General features: G+C 43.4%; 1 pseudogene; it reads right to left on the bottom strand.

Moving 5' to 3' along the window:
• Positions 1 to 273: 273 nt before the first annotated feature.
• Positions 274 to 17,504, bottom strand: LOC139652277 (protein SSUH2 homolog; annotated as a pseudogene).
• Positions 17,505 to 17,969: the final 465 nt, after the last annotated feature.

Genomic DNA, 17,969 nt, shown 5'->3' with positions numbered 1-17,969 from the left:
CTCTGGAAACGGTTAGCCGATCGGAACGGAGGGGTCGTTAATATTAATGAGCCTTAAAGACACGGAGACAGAAACAGCCTGTTCTTGGTAAGGCTCAGAGAGATGCTGGAAAATGAACGTGGAGAAATGGATTGAGAGTGTTTTTGGTTCATGACACCACACACACACACACACACACACACACACACAGCTTTGAATGGACAGAAAGACACTAAATAAAACTCTGGACAGTAGAATATGGAGCTTTAATAACCTGGCTGTATATGATGAGCTGTGAACAGAAGTGACAGAAGCGTTTGAGTTTCAGAGTTTATTAAGAGCAGAACAGTCCATCAGGTTCGAGTCACACTGCAGCTAAAGGCACATTCCACCCAAACACAGTTCATCATATTCCAGCATCATCATCAGTTCAGTCAGTTTGTTTCTAAAACACGGCTTGTGGAATTTTAACATGTTTATCATAAACTGAAGTCCATCATCCAAAATATCTAAATTACACATCAGCTAGTTTCAGCCAAGCAATCTGATTGGTCAAAGACTGATTATAGCAAATACTGAGAATTCCCATAATGCTCAGCTAGCCATGCTCTATGGTTGCTATGGTAACTCTTGCGGTAGCCAGTTTATCTTTAGTGGTTGCTATGGTAACTCTGGTAATAATAATAATAATAATAATAAACTTTATTTGTATAGCACCTTTCATACAAGAAATGCAGCTCAAAAATGACATGCATGAAAATAGACATAGACTGAGCACAACAGAAGATGGAAAATAAAACCCACTGAATAATAATAAAAATAGGTTAAGAAATAGAGTACATAGAATGCATAAAATCAAATCACTGGTGTAGCCAGTTTATCTTTAGTGGTTGCTATGGTAACTCTGGACAGTGCCCCCTGCTGGTTGTGTTCAGAACTGTCCGTCAACATGAGCCGGATGTTTGTGACTCCACCTCTGCTGCCTGTGAAACTGATCCGGAGGCATTCAAACACAAAACTGCTTTTCATTGAGATTTTTTCCAAAACGGACTATAAGCTTGTAGCACCGATGATGTCACTGCCACTGTCCAATCACAGCGCAGCAGCAAGGCTGCACTTCTGTTGTAGCTTTAGTTTAATCTCATTCAGAGTGGATGTGGCTTCGTGTCGCAAAATGTCTCACATATGAAAGTTCAAGCTGTTATTAACTTATAATTACTAGAAATTCCCCTATGGCAAAATTAATGGTTATTTTTTTTTCTTTGAACTGAACCAGCAGACAGAGTAAAGAACCTTAGTGACTCTGTAATCTGTTTTCATTCTTACATTCTACTGAGTTCTACTGCTGAATTTGTCAGTTACATGTGTTTAAACTCCCATTTGCTCTTATTCTTATTTACATGCTTATTGTCCCCCACCAAAGGGGGGACTATGGCCCAATCCCAACGTCCGCACTCACAGACTCACGGACTTTGACGCGCGTTCCCGACAAGTCCGCGAGGCTTCAGGACGTCCCGCTGTGAAATCGGTAAGTGTGCGAGACTCACCGGCGGACTTTATGAGTCCTTTATGCAGACTTTCTGTAAGTCCGCATTTCTGCAGACTTTGCCTGAGGGAATTACCCACAGTTCATAGCGTTAATATTCATGTATGTGGAAAATATCAGCCAATACAACTGATAAAAAAGAAAAAACACATAATTAAGGAAAAATAAACAAAAAACAATTAACAAGAACTTCGAGAGAAACACGAATGAAAAGGTGAAACTACATGCAAGATACAGTTAAAAGAGAAAACATTGCAACATTAAAACAGAATAAACAGCTCATTTGAAAAAAAAGAAAGTTAAGTTTTCCTAAACGTTTAAGAAGGATGTTAGATGCTGCTAATATAAGCAGCATGTAGCCTAATATAGCCTTTCTTATGTGCTTATTTGTGCTCATTAAGCTTTATTATACCATGGTCTGGGTGAATACTCGATTCTGATTGGCTGCAGGGTGTCCATTAATTCCTGATAATGGACACCTACTAAGTAGTTCCAGTGAAACTGTCTGTTCACCGTTCTAAATTAATGCGCTGGCTACGTAGCATCAGCCTGTATCTAAAACGAGTAACCATAGCAACAGCCTCATCCTCTGAACACCACAGGATGGAGACTGTAACACACAAGCTACAGGAAGTACACTGCCCCTCTGAACTGATACTTTGCATCACATACGGTAAGCGATCAGCTCACATCCCATTGGCTGTTCAACTCTTCAGCTGCTTCAGGCTGCGGCCGACAGACACACGGCCGAGCTCATCTGTTCAGGAAAATCTTGATATTGATTTGGGGACAATGACATGGCTGATAGCTAGCTAGTCTTGTTGTTAAACATACTGTCAAATTATATTTACTGTTTGTTATTGACTTTGAATGTTGCTAGCATAACGTTAGCTTTCTGGCTCCTAGCTGAGCCAAAGGGTTCTATGAGCTGAGCGGACTAGAAATATCTCCTGCTGCCAAGTCCTATCTAAGGTTCGTCCTATTTACTGGAGCAGTGAACAACGTTTCCGTCGCATAAGAACCTTATGGGACGGTAATGATTGTTCCAGGTATTAGTCAAACCCTCAGGTGTTACCAGGGAAACTGAGTTATGGCTTGTGAAAACTTTAGATTTTGATTACAAAACGCATGAAAATATAAATTAATGGTCTTAATTCTTTAAGGACACCTCGTCGGGCATTATCCCTTACTTAAAAGTACCCTTTGCTTTCAACATGCCTCGTTTCTTTTTTGTTATCTTTTTTTTTTTACATATTTGACTTATCGTAGAGTATTTTCTATCTCTATTAGCACAGTATAAACTTTGCAATGTTGAAAAACATATACCTAGGCCTATTTAACATTATTCATCTTTTTTATTTTTCATTTTAGCTTAATAATGCTGTTTAGACAAAAGTGCAAACAAAGAGTAAATTACAAATTGATTAATTGACGGACGATATCAATGTCTGACGTCGTCATGGCAACACGTGATGCCACAAAGCGCTGTCCCATTCCTCCTGAACCATTTCGAGCCTCATGACTTCTCACACTCCGGCTCAACAGCTGAACACACAGGTGACGTCAATTAAGTCTGTGAGGCTCAGGGCCCGGTCCTGAGGGGGGACATTGGGATTGGGCCTATGGATCGGTCTCCATCCGTTAGTCAGTCACAGTGTAACGTTGACTTTGAGCCACTAGGGGGCGGCATTGACAATGAATGGGGACTCAGTGGTAAAGCAGCACAGTTAAAGTTATCATAGGTAACATAACAGTCTCCACACGCTACACACTTGGAGACATCAGACTGGGTTGATGTGTTGAAGTGAGAGTCAAACCTCTAACCACAAGACACTGTAGTTATTGTCCAGTTGTTGGACTGTTGTTCTGTTATTGCATCATCACTGCACTGCCACTGTGCCTCAGTGTTCACTACTGATATCATATTACCACTTACCTACTGTGCAATACCATATATCACTTATCATTTAGCATTTATATTATTCATAACACTCACGCTCCTGGTGTCGTATGTTATATTGTATATTGTATTATAAATTGTATTGTAGTGTACATTGTGTAATGTACGGATTGTATTTATTGCGTATTGTAGTTCTTATATTTTGTACTGTATTGAGTAAAAACAGGACAATTACAGTTACTACATTTCAAGATATAATAATAGTAATAATACTAATAATAATACTAATAATATAATACCTATGTCCTGTTGGACCAGATCTTAGCTTTATGGCTCTTACTCTCGTTGTTCTCTCCTGACTAGATCCTTGCTTGTGTTGTATTAAAATCTCATGTGTACGTCACTTTGGATAAAAGCGTCTGCCAAATGGGAAATTGTAAATTGTATATAACTTGTAAGCCTAATTCTGAGGAGAGTAGGCAACAGAAATATATGGTCAATCTGTCCTTTCATTGTCCCATACCAAAATGCTTATACAATTTCACTCATATTTCAAGTTCACTCAGCAATCACTGACTGACCCAAGGGTGGAACTACATCACTGGTGGAGGACAACATGTTTACTGTCTGCTTGTTTTTCTTTACTTTTATTCTCTCACTCCCGGAGCGACCGAGCCTCATCCACCGGATCGACGGTTTCCTCTGATCTGAAGACGGAGGCAGGAGAGGGTCCAGAATCTGATTCTTCTACTTATTTTCTCCCAGCGACAACTATTGTTCTGCTTCCTTCCTTCCTTCCTTCCCCCAGAATTCCTTTCCTTTCCTTTCCCTACAACAACACGACCGCTGGGAAACCACAGAGGGCAAAGCAGCCGGAGAGTTTTCACCATAAGAAACTAAAAAATACTAACTGGAGGGGCCAAGTAGAACTCACCTACAGCTCTACTGCAGTGGAGTCCCTTCAAAAAACCCTCTGAACACCGTGGAGAGAGAAACGAGCTGCTGCTACAGGAGAAACCGGGGGAAACTCTGGTGGTAGAAGACGGGGAAAAACACTCCCAGTCTATATTCTCCGTGGCGCTGGCGGCCTTGGAGTCGTTTGTTATTTTCAAAAGCAGCTAAACTTCGTGGTCTGTCTCGCTTTTGTCCGTCTTTTGTCGTGATTCGGACATCTTGTTTGCGCTTAAGGCTGTGTGCAGATTTCACAATTTTCCTGTCTGTTTTGTGTATCAGTTTGGACGGGAAACCTTTAGGAAACGTCCTGGAAACGCTGTGTGGACAAACCCTAAAACCTCAGCGGTAAACGTCAGGTTTCGGTGTCAGTCCCTCAGAATCAAAGAGCGAGGGCTTCTTCTTTCTAGAGCCGCCATTTTGCACCAAGAGACGTTCAACAATCATACAGGGAGAGATCCATCAGAGAAGAGGAGAGAGACCAGTTTCTCCACCACAGGAGCAGGAGAGAGACCAGCATGCACTGCAGCAGAGAGACAGGCTGGGGTTTGAGGAAGGGACCACTCACTTTTCTCTACTTTCCTCTTGCTCGTGTTTATCACTCTCTCTCTCCACCTACATGCAGGGGTTAAAGTGGGATTTGGCAGGTGGGGGAAACCTGTTTCCGGGGGGGTGTCAGAAAAAAATAGTAATTTAAAACAAATTTCCTGCATTTCTACACCACCTAACCTCTTGGATTAAGTCAAGAAACAGCAACCCTGTATAATGTTAACCAAAAATGTAAAATTATGTTATATTACTAGATTTCAGCATTGAGGTGCTTACATTCATGATCTTGCATAGGCATACTAACCTAAAAAACCTTTCATTGGGAATCATGAGAAAGTTTCAGAGCGACAGACACAGAGCGTCCCCGTAACCATAGCAACTCACTCTCATCCTGCCTGAGAGGAGAGGGAGAGACGCAGAAGAGCCGCTGACTGAGACTCTGAGCAGCATGCATGGGAATAAATTACAATATAATACATTTGTGTATATTTCTCACTATTCAGATGGTCTGAATAACTCTCTGCTGCTCTGTCTCGTCTGTCCTGCTGTCAGTTTCCTTTTTTCACGTCGCGACGTTATCAGTTATGAATTTGTTTTTCACTGCTGAGAAAATGGACTTGTGGCGTGAGAGCCTGTGATAAATGTCAGTTGCGTGAGTCTCACGGTCAATGTGTGAGAGTTGGCAGCCCTGTGAACTCGCTTGACATTATTATGTATGAAACTGCCAATCAGATTTATTTACTTATTAATCGAAGGTGCCGGGACACCGTTCCGGATCGTTCCGGCCCACTCTCTCCCTGCCTACATGTAAAACCCACAGCTGAATGCAACAGGTTCACACCCCTTTTCCGGGTGTCAAAGGGCATTCTGGGAAATGTAGTAAACCACTAACTGCAGAAGGAGCAGGTGAGGCAGGCTGAGGGAGAGTTTGTTCACCTGAACAGTAAACTGCTGCACTTCCACACACTGATTTCTGTCTGAACTTCCTCTGTGTTCTGTTACTGTTCTGTGTTCTGTTGGAAGATGAAAAGGTTTCAGTCGGATTATGTTTCTTCCTCCTTCTCCTCATTCAACAAGAAGCTACAGAGCTGGAGCAGAGAGAGATAATCCTGCAGAGACATCCGTCTACAGCCTTCTGCCTTTACTATATTCTCTATTTCATCTATATTTTCTTTGGTATTTTCCTGTTCTTCCTCTGATCTGTCAGTGAAGGAGTATTTTCCATCCTATAAACTGTATTTCTAGGCAGTTTTCCCAGAGGAAAGCAGGCACTTTGGACTCAAGTCAGTATAGATCTGCTGTACTGTGGAGGAGCCTGACCCCCGAAACCCAGAGCAGGACGTAGAAAAACACACTCATTCATTTGAGATTCAGAATAAGAATAAGAAAAAGAATAATAAGAAAAAAACAACAACAATTATAATAATAATACTTTAGGACGAAATGTTCTGAAGTGTAACTGTAATAGAGTAAATAACCATTTTGAACATGCACTTCTATGCTGTAATGAAGTAATGGCAGGAGGCTGGTGTGTGTGTGTGTGTGTGTGTGTGTGTGTGTGTGTGTGTGTGTGTGTGTGTGTGTGTGTGTGTGTGTGTGTGTGTGTGTCTACAGGATGACACAGCAGCAGGTTGCAGGATAGTTGTCGGCGCTGACTTGGTGTTCGTTGCCGTAGACGAAGTAAACATGGCCGTCTCCCTTCCACTTATAGTTGACCTTAGTGATGGGAATCAACTCTACTGTCTGTCTCTGGAGAGAGAGAGAGAGAGAGAGAGAGAGAGAGAGAGAGAGAGAGAGAGAGAGAGAGAGAGAGAGAGAGAGAGGGAGAGAGAGAGAGAGAGAGAGAGAGAGAGAGAGAGAGAACTGTGTGTTAGTGAATAAAGTGTAAATGTGTGTGAAGCAGCTGAGCAGAGAGCAGCTGAGTCAGCTTGTTGTGGTGTGGCTGTAGATCCATTCAGTAACGTTCTCAGTAAAAGTGAATAGTGTGATAAGGTGGATTTGTTTCCAAATGTAGGTTACTGTGACACAGTAAACTGTCTTGTCTTTAGCCCTAGTCTCTACTCCAAAACATGAAGAGTTGGAGCTTGAGAAGAGTCAGCTCAGTTAACCTGAACAAACTGTTAGCTAGCTAACTAGCCAGCAAACACACTGATGTTAATGTGAACACGCTAACGCTAGCTGCTACTAGCTACGTTAGCTAGTGTGCTAATCAGATGTGTTAACAACAAGACAGTGATGGTTAGCTGACCAGATGCTATGGTTAGCTAGCTAACAAGCTGACATTATCTAAACACTAAATCAATCAGATGGATCAGTGATGAAATGATCAGTTCAGTCAGAAACAGACAGAAATTAACCGTCTGTTCAATTCTGTTGAGACAGAAACACAGTCAGCTGTTCACAGAGCCGAGGACCTCCAAGATGGCCGCCAGAGGGTGACGAATGGCCCCATTAAAGATATTAGTTTTAGGGTTTAGGGTTTAGTGTGCACCCTACCTGCTGCAGGACCCTGGAGGTCTGGGCGTACTTGGTCTGGTGGTCTCGGACCAGGCGCTCTGAAGCCTGGGAGATGGCTGGATCTGGGAAACCGGTCAGCGGGTACACTGGGGGAGACAGACAGGAAAACTAACACACCCAGCAGGTCAGGGTGAATAAGCTAGACAGACTAGACTAACTAGAGACTAGAGACTACAGTCTAGACCAGCGGTTCCCAAACTTTTTAGGCGACGCACCCCCTTCTACATCCCGACCGGGTTGACGCACCCCCAATCCCCCACACCAAAAAAAAAAAAACGAAACATATCCTATTTATAGCCGCATTAAAGGCATCAAATTTAATCATGGACAAATAATCAGAACACATATAACAAAATATTCAAGAGATCACAACAATGCCTCTCACATTCAAATGAAACTGAAACTGCAACAAAGTTTCAATAAATTGCAACAAAGTTACTTACAAGCATCACTTTAAAGAGCAAAGAGGATTTCAGCATTGAGGTGCTTACATTCATGATCTTGCATAGGCATACTAACCTAAAAATCTATTACTGGGAATCATGAGAAAGTTTCAGAGCGACAGACACAGAGCGTCCCCGTAACCATAGCAACTCACTCTCATCCTGCCTGAGAGGAGAGGGAGAGACGCAGAAGAGCCGCTGACTGAGACTCTGAGCAGCATGCATGGGAATAAATTACAATATAATACATTTGTGTTTATTTCTCACTATTCAGATGGTCTGAATAACTCTCTGCTGCTCTGTGCTGCTCTGTCTTCGCCCCGCGATGTTTATGAATTTGTTTTTCAGAAAATGGACTTGTGGCGTGAGAGCGTGTGATAAATGTCAGTTGCGTGAGTCTCTCGGTCAATGTGTGAGAGTTGGCAGCCCTGTGAACTCGCCTGACATTATTATGTATGAAACTGCCAATCAGATTTATTTACTTATTAATCGAAGGTGCCGGAACGCCGTTCCGGATCGTTCCGGCCCACTTTAACTCCTGCAATTAACCAGACGTAACCTAGCGGTTATGGAAATTAGAACACCAGTAATTTGAATCAAATTGCAATAAAGTTACACACGATCCACCAAGTAAAGAACAAAGAGAATGACACATGCAGAGGCTCAGAAACAGATAACATGGACGAACAGAGGATCCCACAAAGAAAATCCCACTTGAAAAAATTACAGTGTAATGGTGTAATTATTACACCATTACACCACCATTACATTTTTCTAGACCAGTGGATGTATATATTGATTTACTTATAGTATCACTGAAATCAACAGAATGTGTGTGTGTGTGTGTGTGTCTATGTGTGTGTGTGTGTGTGTTCCACACCAGGTACTGGTTGTTCTTGAACAGTTCTTCCCAGTGACGGAGCTGAGCTGCTCAACCTGCAGACCGCTGGACTGTTCCAACATAAAGTCCTCCAGATGGTTGATCCTACACACACACACACACACACACACACACACACACACACACACACACACACACACACACACATAAATGAAAGCAAATGACTGGAGTTACTGACTGTAGCAGCAGTAGTAGTAGTAGTATTTGTAGTAGTACAAGTTCTACTCACCACTCTACTTTCAGGTTGATGTAGGTCAGCAGTTGTCGTTTTCCTTCACAGGTTTCACATGGATTCGTTCCCTGACCATTGCACACCGAGCAGCTACACACACACACACACACACACACACACACACACACACACGCATTAGACATGTGACACATAGTCCCACATTCTTCAGCTGCATGACCAAAGTGTTCTGTGCAGCTTAAACACACACACACACACACACACACACACACACACACACACACACACACACACACACACACACACACACACACACACTGCAGTACCTGTCTCTGCCAGTAGAGTTACAGCGGCTGCAGTTCTCCTCACTGCTCCTCCCTGAACCATGACACACCCAGCAGTCTTTCTACACACACACACACACACACACACACACACACACACACACACAAACACACACACACACACACACACACACACACACACACACACACACACACAGAGTAAAGGTGTTAACATGGAGACTGAATCACTTTAAATCCACCTGAACTAAAACCTGGATCCAGGATTCAACTGACTGACTGATCGATTGATTGATTGATTGATTGATTGACAGCATTCTTACAGATCCAGCTCCATTACACTCCTGGCACGGCATCATCCCACTGGCATGGCAGCTATGGCACTCCTACACACACACACACACACACACACACACAGGGAGTCATAAAGGTGGAGACAGCAATGACACAATGTTAATATCATGCTAATTAATATTATTAATATAAATTACTATTAATACTATATTATTAATTATAATATTACCAAGTAACAGAAGGAACATGACTTCCTATCAGAGTAAATACTGAAGAGAAAACTAAAACTCAGTCTGGAGCTGATGACAGCAGCAGTAGCAGTGGCAGTACTAGTAGTAGTAGTAGTAGTAGTACTAGTAATAGTCGTAGTAGTATTAGTACTAGTAGTAGTATAGTAGTAGTCGTAGTACTAGTAGTAGTAGTAGTAGTAGTAGTTCTAGTAGTAGTAGTAGTAGTAGTAGTACTAGTAGTAGTAGTAGTAGTGGTAGTAGTAGTAGTAGTAGTAGTTCTAGTAGTGGTAGTAGTAGTTCTAATAGTAGTAGTAGTAGTAGTTCTAGTAGTGGTAGTAGTAGTTCTAATAGTAGTAGTAGTAGTAGTAGTAGTTCTAGTAGTGGTAGTAGTAGTAGTAGTAGTTCTAGTAGTAGTAGTAGTAGTAGTAGTAGTAGTAGTAGTAGTAGTTCTAGTAGTTCTAGTAGTTCTAGTAGTAGTATGAATGAAAATGGTAAAATTTAAAGATATTGTATATCAGCACAAATTATCAGCTATGAACAGCTTGAATTTAAAAAATATCGGTGTCGTCCTTCAGAAAAACCAATCAGCTGTCAGCGCTGGTTTTGACGGACAGCCTGTTATCCAATCACCTTGATGGAGGAGTGAAGGGCACGCGGATCTCCTCCGTGTGACTGGTGAAGAGCTTGGGGGGCGTGGCCTGGATCTCCCAGGGCCGAGGGGCGGTCTGGGTGTAGAAGTCTGCCGGCTCACCTGTCAATCAAACAAACACAGCTGACTCACCTGTCAGTCAAACAAACACAGCTGACTCACCTGTCAATCACATAGAGAATTAAAATCGCTGACTCTTTACATGAAGTAACTCATCTGTGTGTGTGTGGTGTGTGTGTGTGTGTGTGTGTGTGTGTGTGTGTGTGTGTACCTTCATGGGGTTTGTGGGCCCACTCTGTTGACCTGGACTCAGTGAACGTCTCTAGCCGGTACTACAGAACACACACACACACACTTTAACTAACAGGAGATACTGTACACTGATTGTTAATGATTGGCAGCGATAATAAAACTAATGATGATGATGATGATGATGAGATGATGATGATGATGATGATGATGATGATGAATAATACTAATGATACTAATGACAGTAAGAGCAGTGTCACCCTGTAGGTGTTGCAGGGCTCCATGCTGGTGATGACTCCGTCGGTCGCAGGAGATTTACTGTAGCAGCACTGAGACGAGGCGAAGCTGCTGAACGCCTCGCGAGCCACGTCCTCCGACAGGGAGGGAATACTGCAACACACACACACACACACACACACACACACACACACACACACACACACAGGTCAGCTGATGGGAGGAGGAGGAGGAGGAGGAGTAGCAGTACTGGGTAATAGTCGGCGGGTTTGGATTATGTTGTTGGAAGCATTTTGTTTGAGGGAAAAAAGGAGATGCACTCTCTCTCTCTCTCTGGTTGATTGACAGGTGTGAGCTGCTCTCTCATGATTGGACGGCAGAAAGGAACAGTTTTCAACCACGCTGTCTTACTCTCATTCATGTGACTTTTCATTCACAGTGCAGACTTTTCATTTCATTCTTTTGTGATCATTGTAAAGGCCTCCTTTGCTTCATTTTGGATTTATTCTTTCAGGTTGAGTAACGTTAGAGCTCCGCTACCACTACCACACCACTACCAGCACCGCGTCACGCCACATCACGCCACATCACGCCACATCACGGCACCATCAGCGTCACGCCACGCCGCGTCACGCCACGCCGCGTCACGCCACGCCGCCGTCAGCGCCGCGCCAACGTGACGTTCACCGGCTCCTCAGAGCACGTGGACTTTTGAACGAATTCACCAGAAAACAATCAATTCAGCTTTATTTCAGTGAGGGAGAACGCGTGCGTCAGCCGTGGAGAATTGAACCTCAGTGTTTTTCTCCGCCTGGACGCAGAGCAGTGAAGCATCTTCAGCTCTGGGAAAGGAATCGCTGCTTCATGGCTGACCGAGAGAGACTGAAACACACAGGAACTGGTTTGGTGTGGACCGGTTCCTACCTCCAGTCCTGCTGTCCAGGTCCAGGCTGGGGCGGGGCCACGGGCTCCAGGGGCATGGGGGGGGGCAGGTAGCCTGATGGAGGACAACAACAACAACAACAACAACGTTAAGAACAACAGCAACAGTGTTAACAACAACATTATCAACGTTATCAACAACAAAGTTATCAACAGCGTAACAAACAACTTCATCAACGTTCTCTACAACATTATTAACAATATTACATCATCAGCCCCACAGGCTTCTGAAGGAGGAAGACTAGCAAAGTTCTAAAAGTGGAATTAACTTTAGATTTTAGATGGGTTTCCATGACAACACTACTACAGATGGGTTTCCAAGACAACACTACTATTGATGGGTTTCCATGACAACACTACTACAGATGGGTTTCCATGACAACACTACTACAGATGGGTTTCCAAGACAACACTACTATTGATGGGTTTCCATGACAACACTACTATTGATGGGTTTCCATGACAACACTACTACAGATGGGTTTCCATGACAACACTACTACAGATGGGCTTCCATGACAACACTACTACAGATGGGTTTCCATGACAACACTACTACAGATGGGTTTCCAAGACAACACTACTGCAGATGGGTCTCCGTGACAACACTACTGCAGATGGGTCTCCGTGACAACACTGCTACAGATGGGTTTCCAAGACAACACTACTACATATAGGTTTCCGTGACAACACTACTGCAGATGGGTCTCCGTGACAACACTGCTACAGATGGGTCTCCATGACAACGCCCCCTACCTGTGTATCCTCCTGCATCTGGACTCCAGTTATCATGATAATGAAAGGAAGAAGAACAGATTAAATTAAACAAACATCTGTCGTCTGTCTGTCTGTCGTCTGTCTGTTGTTCTGCACCAATAAAACCAAAATGGTTTTATTTATCATGAATAAATGGAAATTCTTCATTTCCTGTAATTTAACGACCAACTAAAGCCTCCTGGAGGTCAGGAGAGGATTTATGGAATCTGAAAAAATGCTTTTCTAATGTTCTAATGTAGGATCTTGTTTTTAAATCTTTGCCCTGATGTAAAAATTCCAGGATTTTTTCCCAGATTTTCCATAACCAGGTCAGAGTGTTTCCATGACCTGAAGCTGTTCTTCCTTCCTGGTCCTTCATGTTGATTCAGTCTGAAAAGCAGCTGATGTGAGGAACCCGCTAGACTCCTGGAAAGTGATCCGGTCTGAAACCCTCCGACTTCCTGCCTGAAACATCGTGACTCTGCAGCAACTTCCTGTCTACTTCCTGCTTTTTTCCCCAGCTGCAGTCTGTTTATTTCCTTCAGAAGACTCTCCGGTCTTCGACTCTCCTCACCTCCTCCTCCTGCCACGGTGCCTTCGTACCCCGGGACGCTGCCGAACATCCCGGCCGGGGGGGCGGTGGGGGCCGGGTAGGCCACTGGAACAAACAACAACAACAACAACAAGAAACAATAATTACATCAGAGCATAAAGAATAGGGATGGGACGATATATAAGTTCAATACATATCAATACAAACTGTCAGTCAGGAACATGAATGGTGATATCAGCTCCATGTTATTCTGCTGTCAGGAACATGAATGGTGATATCAGCTCCATGTTATTCTGCTGTCAGGAACATGAATGGTGATATCAGCTCCATGTTATTCTGCTGTCAGGAACATGAATGGTGATATCAGCTCCATGTTATTCTGCTGTAGTAATCACTAATGAGACTCTTGACCATCACAGTTTCACAAGCTCTCCATCCAAATTATATTATTGTCACTTTGTAATGACATTTTTAAATTGTTGTTTACATTCTAGCAGCCAATGGCATCGCTGGAAAGATTTGAGTCTCAGAAATAAACAGGATTCTGCACAGTCAGACTTTGTTGTCACTGAACTTTTATTGATCACATCGTATCGTGTTGTATTGATCCTGAACTCAGATCACGTGTCGAATCGTATCAGGTGGGGACTCGAGTCACATGACTTGGACTCGAGTCACAATTTTAATTGCTTGAGACTTGACTTGACTTGGGTTCTGGTGACTTTTGGTGGGACTCATTTACACAAACACAAGATCTCAAGTCAAGACTTTAGAAACCTTTTCAAGTCATCAGAGTACAAGTCAGAGTCAAGTCCCAAGTCTTCTCTTCATGCAGCAAGTCAAGTCTCAAGCAATTAAAATTGTGACTCGAGTCCAAGTCATGTGACTCAAGTCCCCACCTCTGGAGACTCGACAAACTAAACTGAGTCTAAACCTGCATGGACTGATGACAGACGCTTCAGAAAGACAAGTTTAACATTTTAAAGCCTGGAACTGAATCAAACCAAAATAAAGAAGCAACCTGCAGCCTGTTTGAGACTGAACAGCTGATGGAGGCAGTGAAACTGGAACTGAGCAGAATAAGAAAAAGGAGAGCAGGAAATGAAGCGTTCAGGAACATGAAGTCCAGCTGTGTTTGTGGAGCAGGTTCATTCTGCTCGACTTCTCAGGAACTGAGAAGAACAGCTTTGTTTTCAGCTTGATGACGAAGCGTTCTGGAGATTATCTGACGGGTTTGAACCCGCCAGCGCCCACACAGCTAAACCACACTCCAGATTATGACTAAACCTTTGTCTCAGTCTGGAGCTTCAGGTCAGAGTTAGACTGGAGGATCAGAGTTAGACTGGATGATCAGCGTTAAACTGGAGGATCAGAGTGAGACTGGAGTTAGACTAGAGGATCAGAGTTAGACTGGATGATCAGCGTTAAACTGGAGGATCAGAGTGAGACTGGAGTTAGACTAGAGGATCAGAGTTAGACTGGAGGATCAGAGTTAGACTGGAGGATCAGAGTTAGACTGGAGTTAGACTAGAGGATCAGAGTTAGACTGGAGGATCAGAGTTAGACTGGAGTTAGACTAGAGGATCAGAGTTAAACTGGAGGATCAGAGTGAGACTGGAGTTAGACTAGAGGATCAGAGTGAGGCTGGAGGATCAGAGTTAGACTAGAGGATCAGAGTGAGGCTGGAGGATCAGAGTTAGACTAGAGGATCAGAGTGAGGCTGGAGGATCAGAGTGAGACTGGAGGATCAGAGTGAGACTGTGTTGAGTTTTTTGTTGAGTTCAGTTTTTTTATCGACTTCAGAATCGTCCGGATAATCAAATCCCGTTTGTTGCTTTTATTCCAGGATCAGAACGATCTCACCGTTTTTTACTCACTTTTTCAAAACATGATCAAATCTGATAATTCTGATCGAGATCTAGATTTCACAATCTGGACTTGCCAGAAGGATCAGATCACTAAAGCCTAATCTTATAGATCAGAATTTCCTTTATCACTTTTCAAATACCCAGTTTTGAGGTTTAATCCAATCATCCAATCAAGAAAAGTGATTTTGTTAAAAAAAAAAAAAAAATCTCTGAAGAAATTAACTGCAGACTGTGGGATTTGGAAATCACAGAAGTTCATATTGCGATTTAGATTTTTTTTCGATTAAATTGTTCAGCTCTAGTCTGAATCGTGTGAAATGTGTTTGAACCGAGCGACCATCTCCGAGCAAAGAGTCGATCGATCAGTTTGTGATCGAGAACGTGAGAGAGAGAGAGAGAGAGAGAGAGAGAGAGAGAGAGAGAGAGAGAGAGAGAGAGAGAGAGAGAGAGAGAGAGAGAGAGAGAGAGAGAGAGAGAGAGAGAGAGAACAGCTGACCGGCCGCCAAGAGCGCCAGGAGCCACGACCGGATGAACCTTTTCAGAATTAGTAAAGTAACGATGCTTCCACTGCAGCAGTTGAGACTAAAGCTTGTTATGACCCGGTCTGTGGTCACGACAAGGTCTTAGTCCAGTCAGTTCAGCACAGAGGCATCAGTGACCTTTCCTGCAGCATTTAGAGGGAAGGTCGTCACCATATATGGTCATTTGGAGGCGTGTGTTTTAGGGGTGGGAATCACAGAGTAACTCACGATACGATACTATCACGATACGTTGCCCACGATAACGATGGTATCACGATACTGCGATTCTGCGATACTCGATATATTGCAAGACAATTCATCTACGATATCTGTGTAACTGAAGAAGAAAAAATACCCCTAAAAAGGCACAAAGCAGGAACTGTGGTGCCTCTCTGATTTGCTTTCCCCCGCTGTCCGCCATTTTCCCCTCTGTGAGTTATTTGTCTTCTTCACCGCAAGTTAGTTAACTTCCGTTCACTTTCCCTTCATTCATTTGATAAGCGCCACCGCAAGGAGTCATGAAGGAGTGACTCTGGTCAGTCAGAATGGTAACAGGCTTAATGCGGGGGAATCCGTTTAGAGCGCCCGCATGTTTTAATAAAAATATCGATATTTGGCGCCAGTGTATCGATAACGTATCGCGAGAGGAAGTATGACGATATATTCCAGTATCGATATTTTGTCCCACCCCTAGTGTGTTTATGACAGGTGTGTGTATGCGAACGCACGTTTGAAAAATACAGATTTTTTTGTATGTATGAACATAAAAAATAAAAAATGTTATTCATATACCTTATATACCTTCAGCTGAGTGACCCGGTCTGTTCTGCCGCCTGCAAGAACAGATCAGGAATGCCTTTGTATAATCCCCCCCCCCCACACACACACACACACACACACACACACACACACAGTCTCCTCAGCTGTTGCAGCAAGTCAGCTCACAGGAGTGGGTTCATATATGTCACAAGGGCGGGTGGCTTTGGTGGGAGGGGCGGTGGGGGAGGGGAGGAGAAGGGAGGAGAAGGGAGGGGAGGGGAGGAGAAGGGAGGGGAAGGGAGGGCTGCAGAGGAACATGAGAGCTGAGAGGAGGAAGAAGACCTCTCACTCTGCCGCCGCTTGCTGAAGGTTAACGCCCACCTCCACAGACCGGAGGATCAGCATGCTTTATTTTCCCATGGAGTGATTCATCATCTTTGAGTTTTTAGATTTAGATTTTAGATTTTAGATTTATTCTGCTTGTCTGTTCTTCCCTCTGCAAGAACACGACAAACACACGCATCCGGTCCGCGCTGGAGGAGGAACCGAGCGCTCCTCATGTCTGATGCTGCCGGGAATACCAATTTACTGGCTTCCCTGCCTGTACTGCTATTTTACACACACACACACACACACACACACACACACACGGTGTGTGTATGTACTAGAGGAGTGGTAATGTATCAGCTCCATTAAAATCAAAACATCAGTAGCTTCCTGGTTTAACCAAAGAACACACACACACACACACACACACACACACACACACACACACACACACACACACACACACACACACACAGCAGTAAACACTTCCAGATTAAAATTGAGTCTGAGCTTCAGATCTGAATCTGAGCAGCTTAAGTTTCTCCACAGAGAAACGGGAACGCAGCGCTTCAATCAATCAATCAATCAAAGTTCTTCCATCAGAATCAATCAAACCGCTGAAGCAAAGCGCTTCCATCAGAATAAAAGGTGTAACGGTGCAGGAGAGGATCCGCCTGCTTCTTGGCAGCAGTAGTTAGTTAATTAGTTGGTTAGTTAAGCAAAAAGCGGATTACAGTGTATCCCAGTCCTACCTGTTCCCTGCGGGTTCATCATGCTGCAGAGCGGCTGGTCCTGCTCAGATCTGGACTGTGGAGGTTTAAATCCTGTCAGACAGACCGGAGTAACGGTGGGACAGAGGGGCTGCTGCCGCTGTCAAGCCCGCTGCAATAAAACCGGTCGTAGCTAACCTTCAAAATAAAAACCTAATTGACAAACTACAAAGAAACTACAAACTACAGAAGAGGAAAATAAGTACATTTTTTTTTAAAGAGGAATCAGTTAGAAATGAAAATACCTCTGTTCTCTAAAGAATAAAATCTCTGCTAAGTTTCACTACATTTCCTCTAATGACTCCACACAGTATGCTGACATGACTTGCGTTATTCTGAACAATTATGCGCTTTTATTTTGAAGGCAAACTAACCTTACTTACTGGTAAATTCTGTGAGCTTGACGCTGATTGAGCTGCAGGAATGTTGACCACACCCCTTCATCACATTTCTGCTTCAGGCCACACAGCCTTCTGGAGACGATTAGACTGTAAACCAGAAACAGGCCAGAAACAGGCAGACAGTAAACCAGAAAC

Source organism: Centroberyx affinis, unplaced genomic scaffold, assembly GCF_046629955.1.
Source record: "Centroberyx affinis isolate AG114_WGS23_722 - 3 ecotype Tasmania unplaced genomic scaffold, CSIRO-AGI_Caff_v1 ptg001777l_1, whole genome shotgun sequence".
NCBI classification, from domain to species: Eukaryota; Metazoa; Chordata; class Actinopteri; order Beryciformes; family Berycidae; genus Centroberyx; species Centroberyx affinis.
The sequence above is the reverse complement of the archived record's forward strand: the minus strand, read 5'-3'. Positions and strand labels throughout refer to the sequence as shown.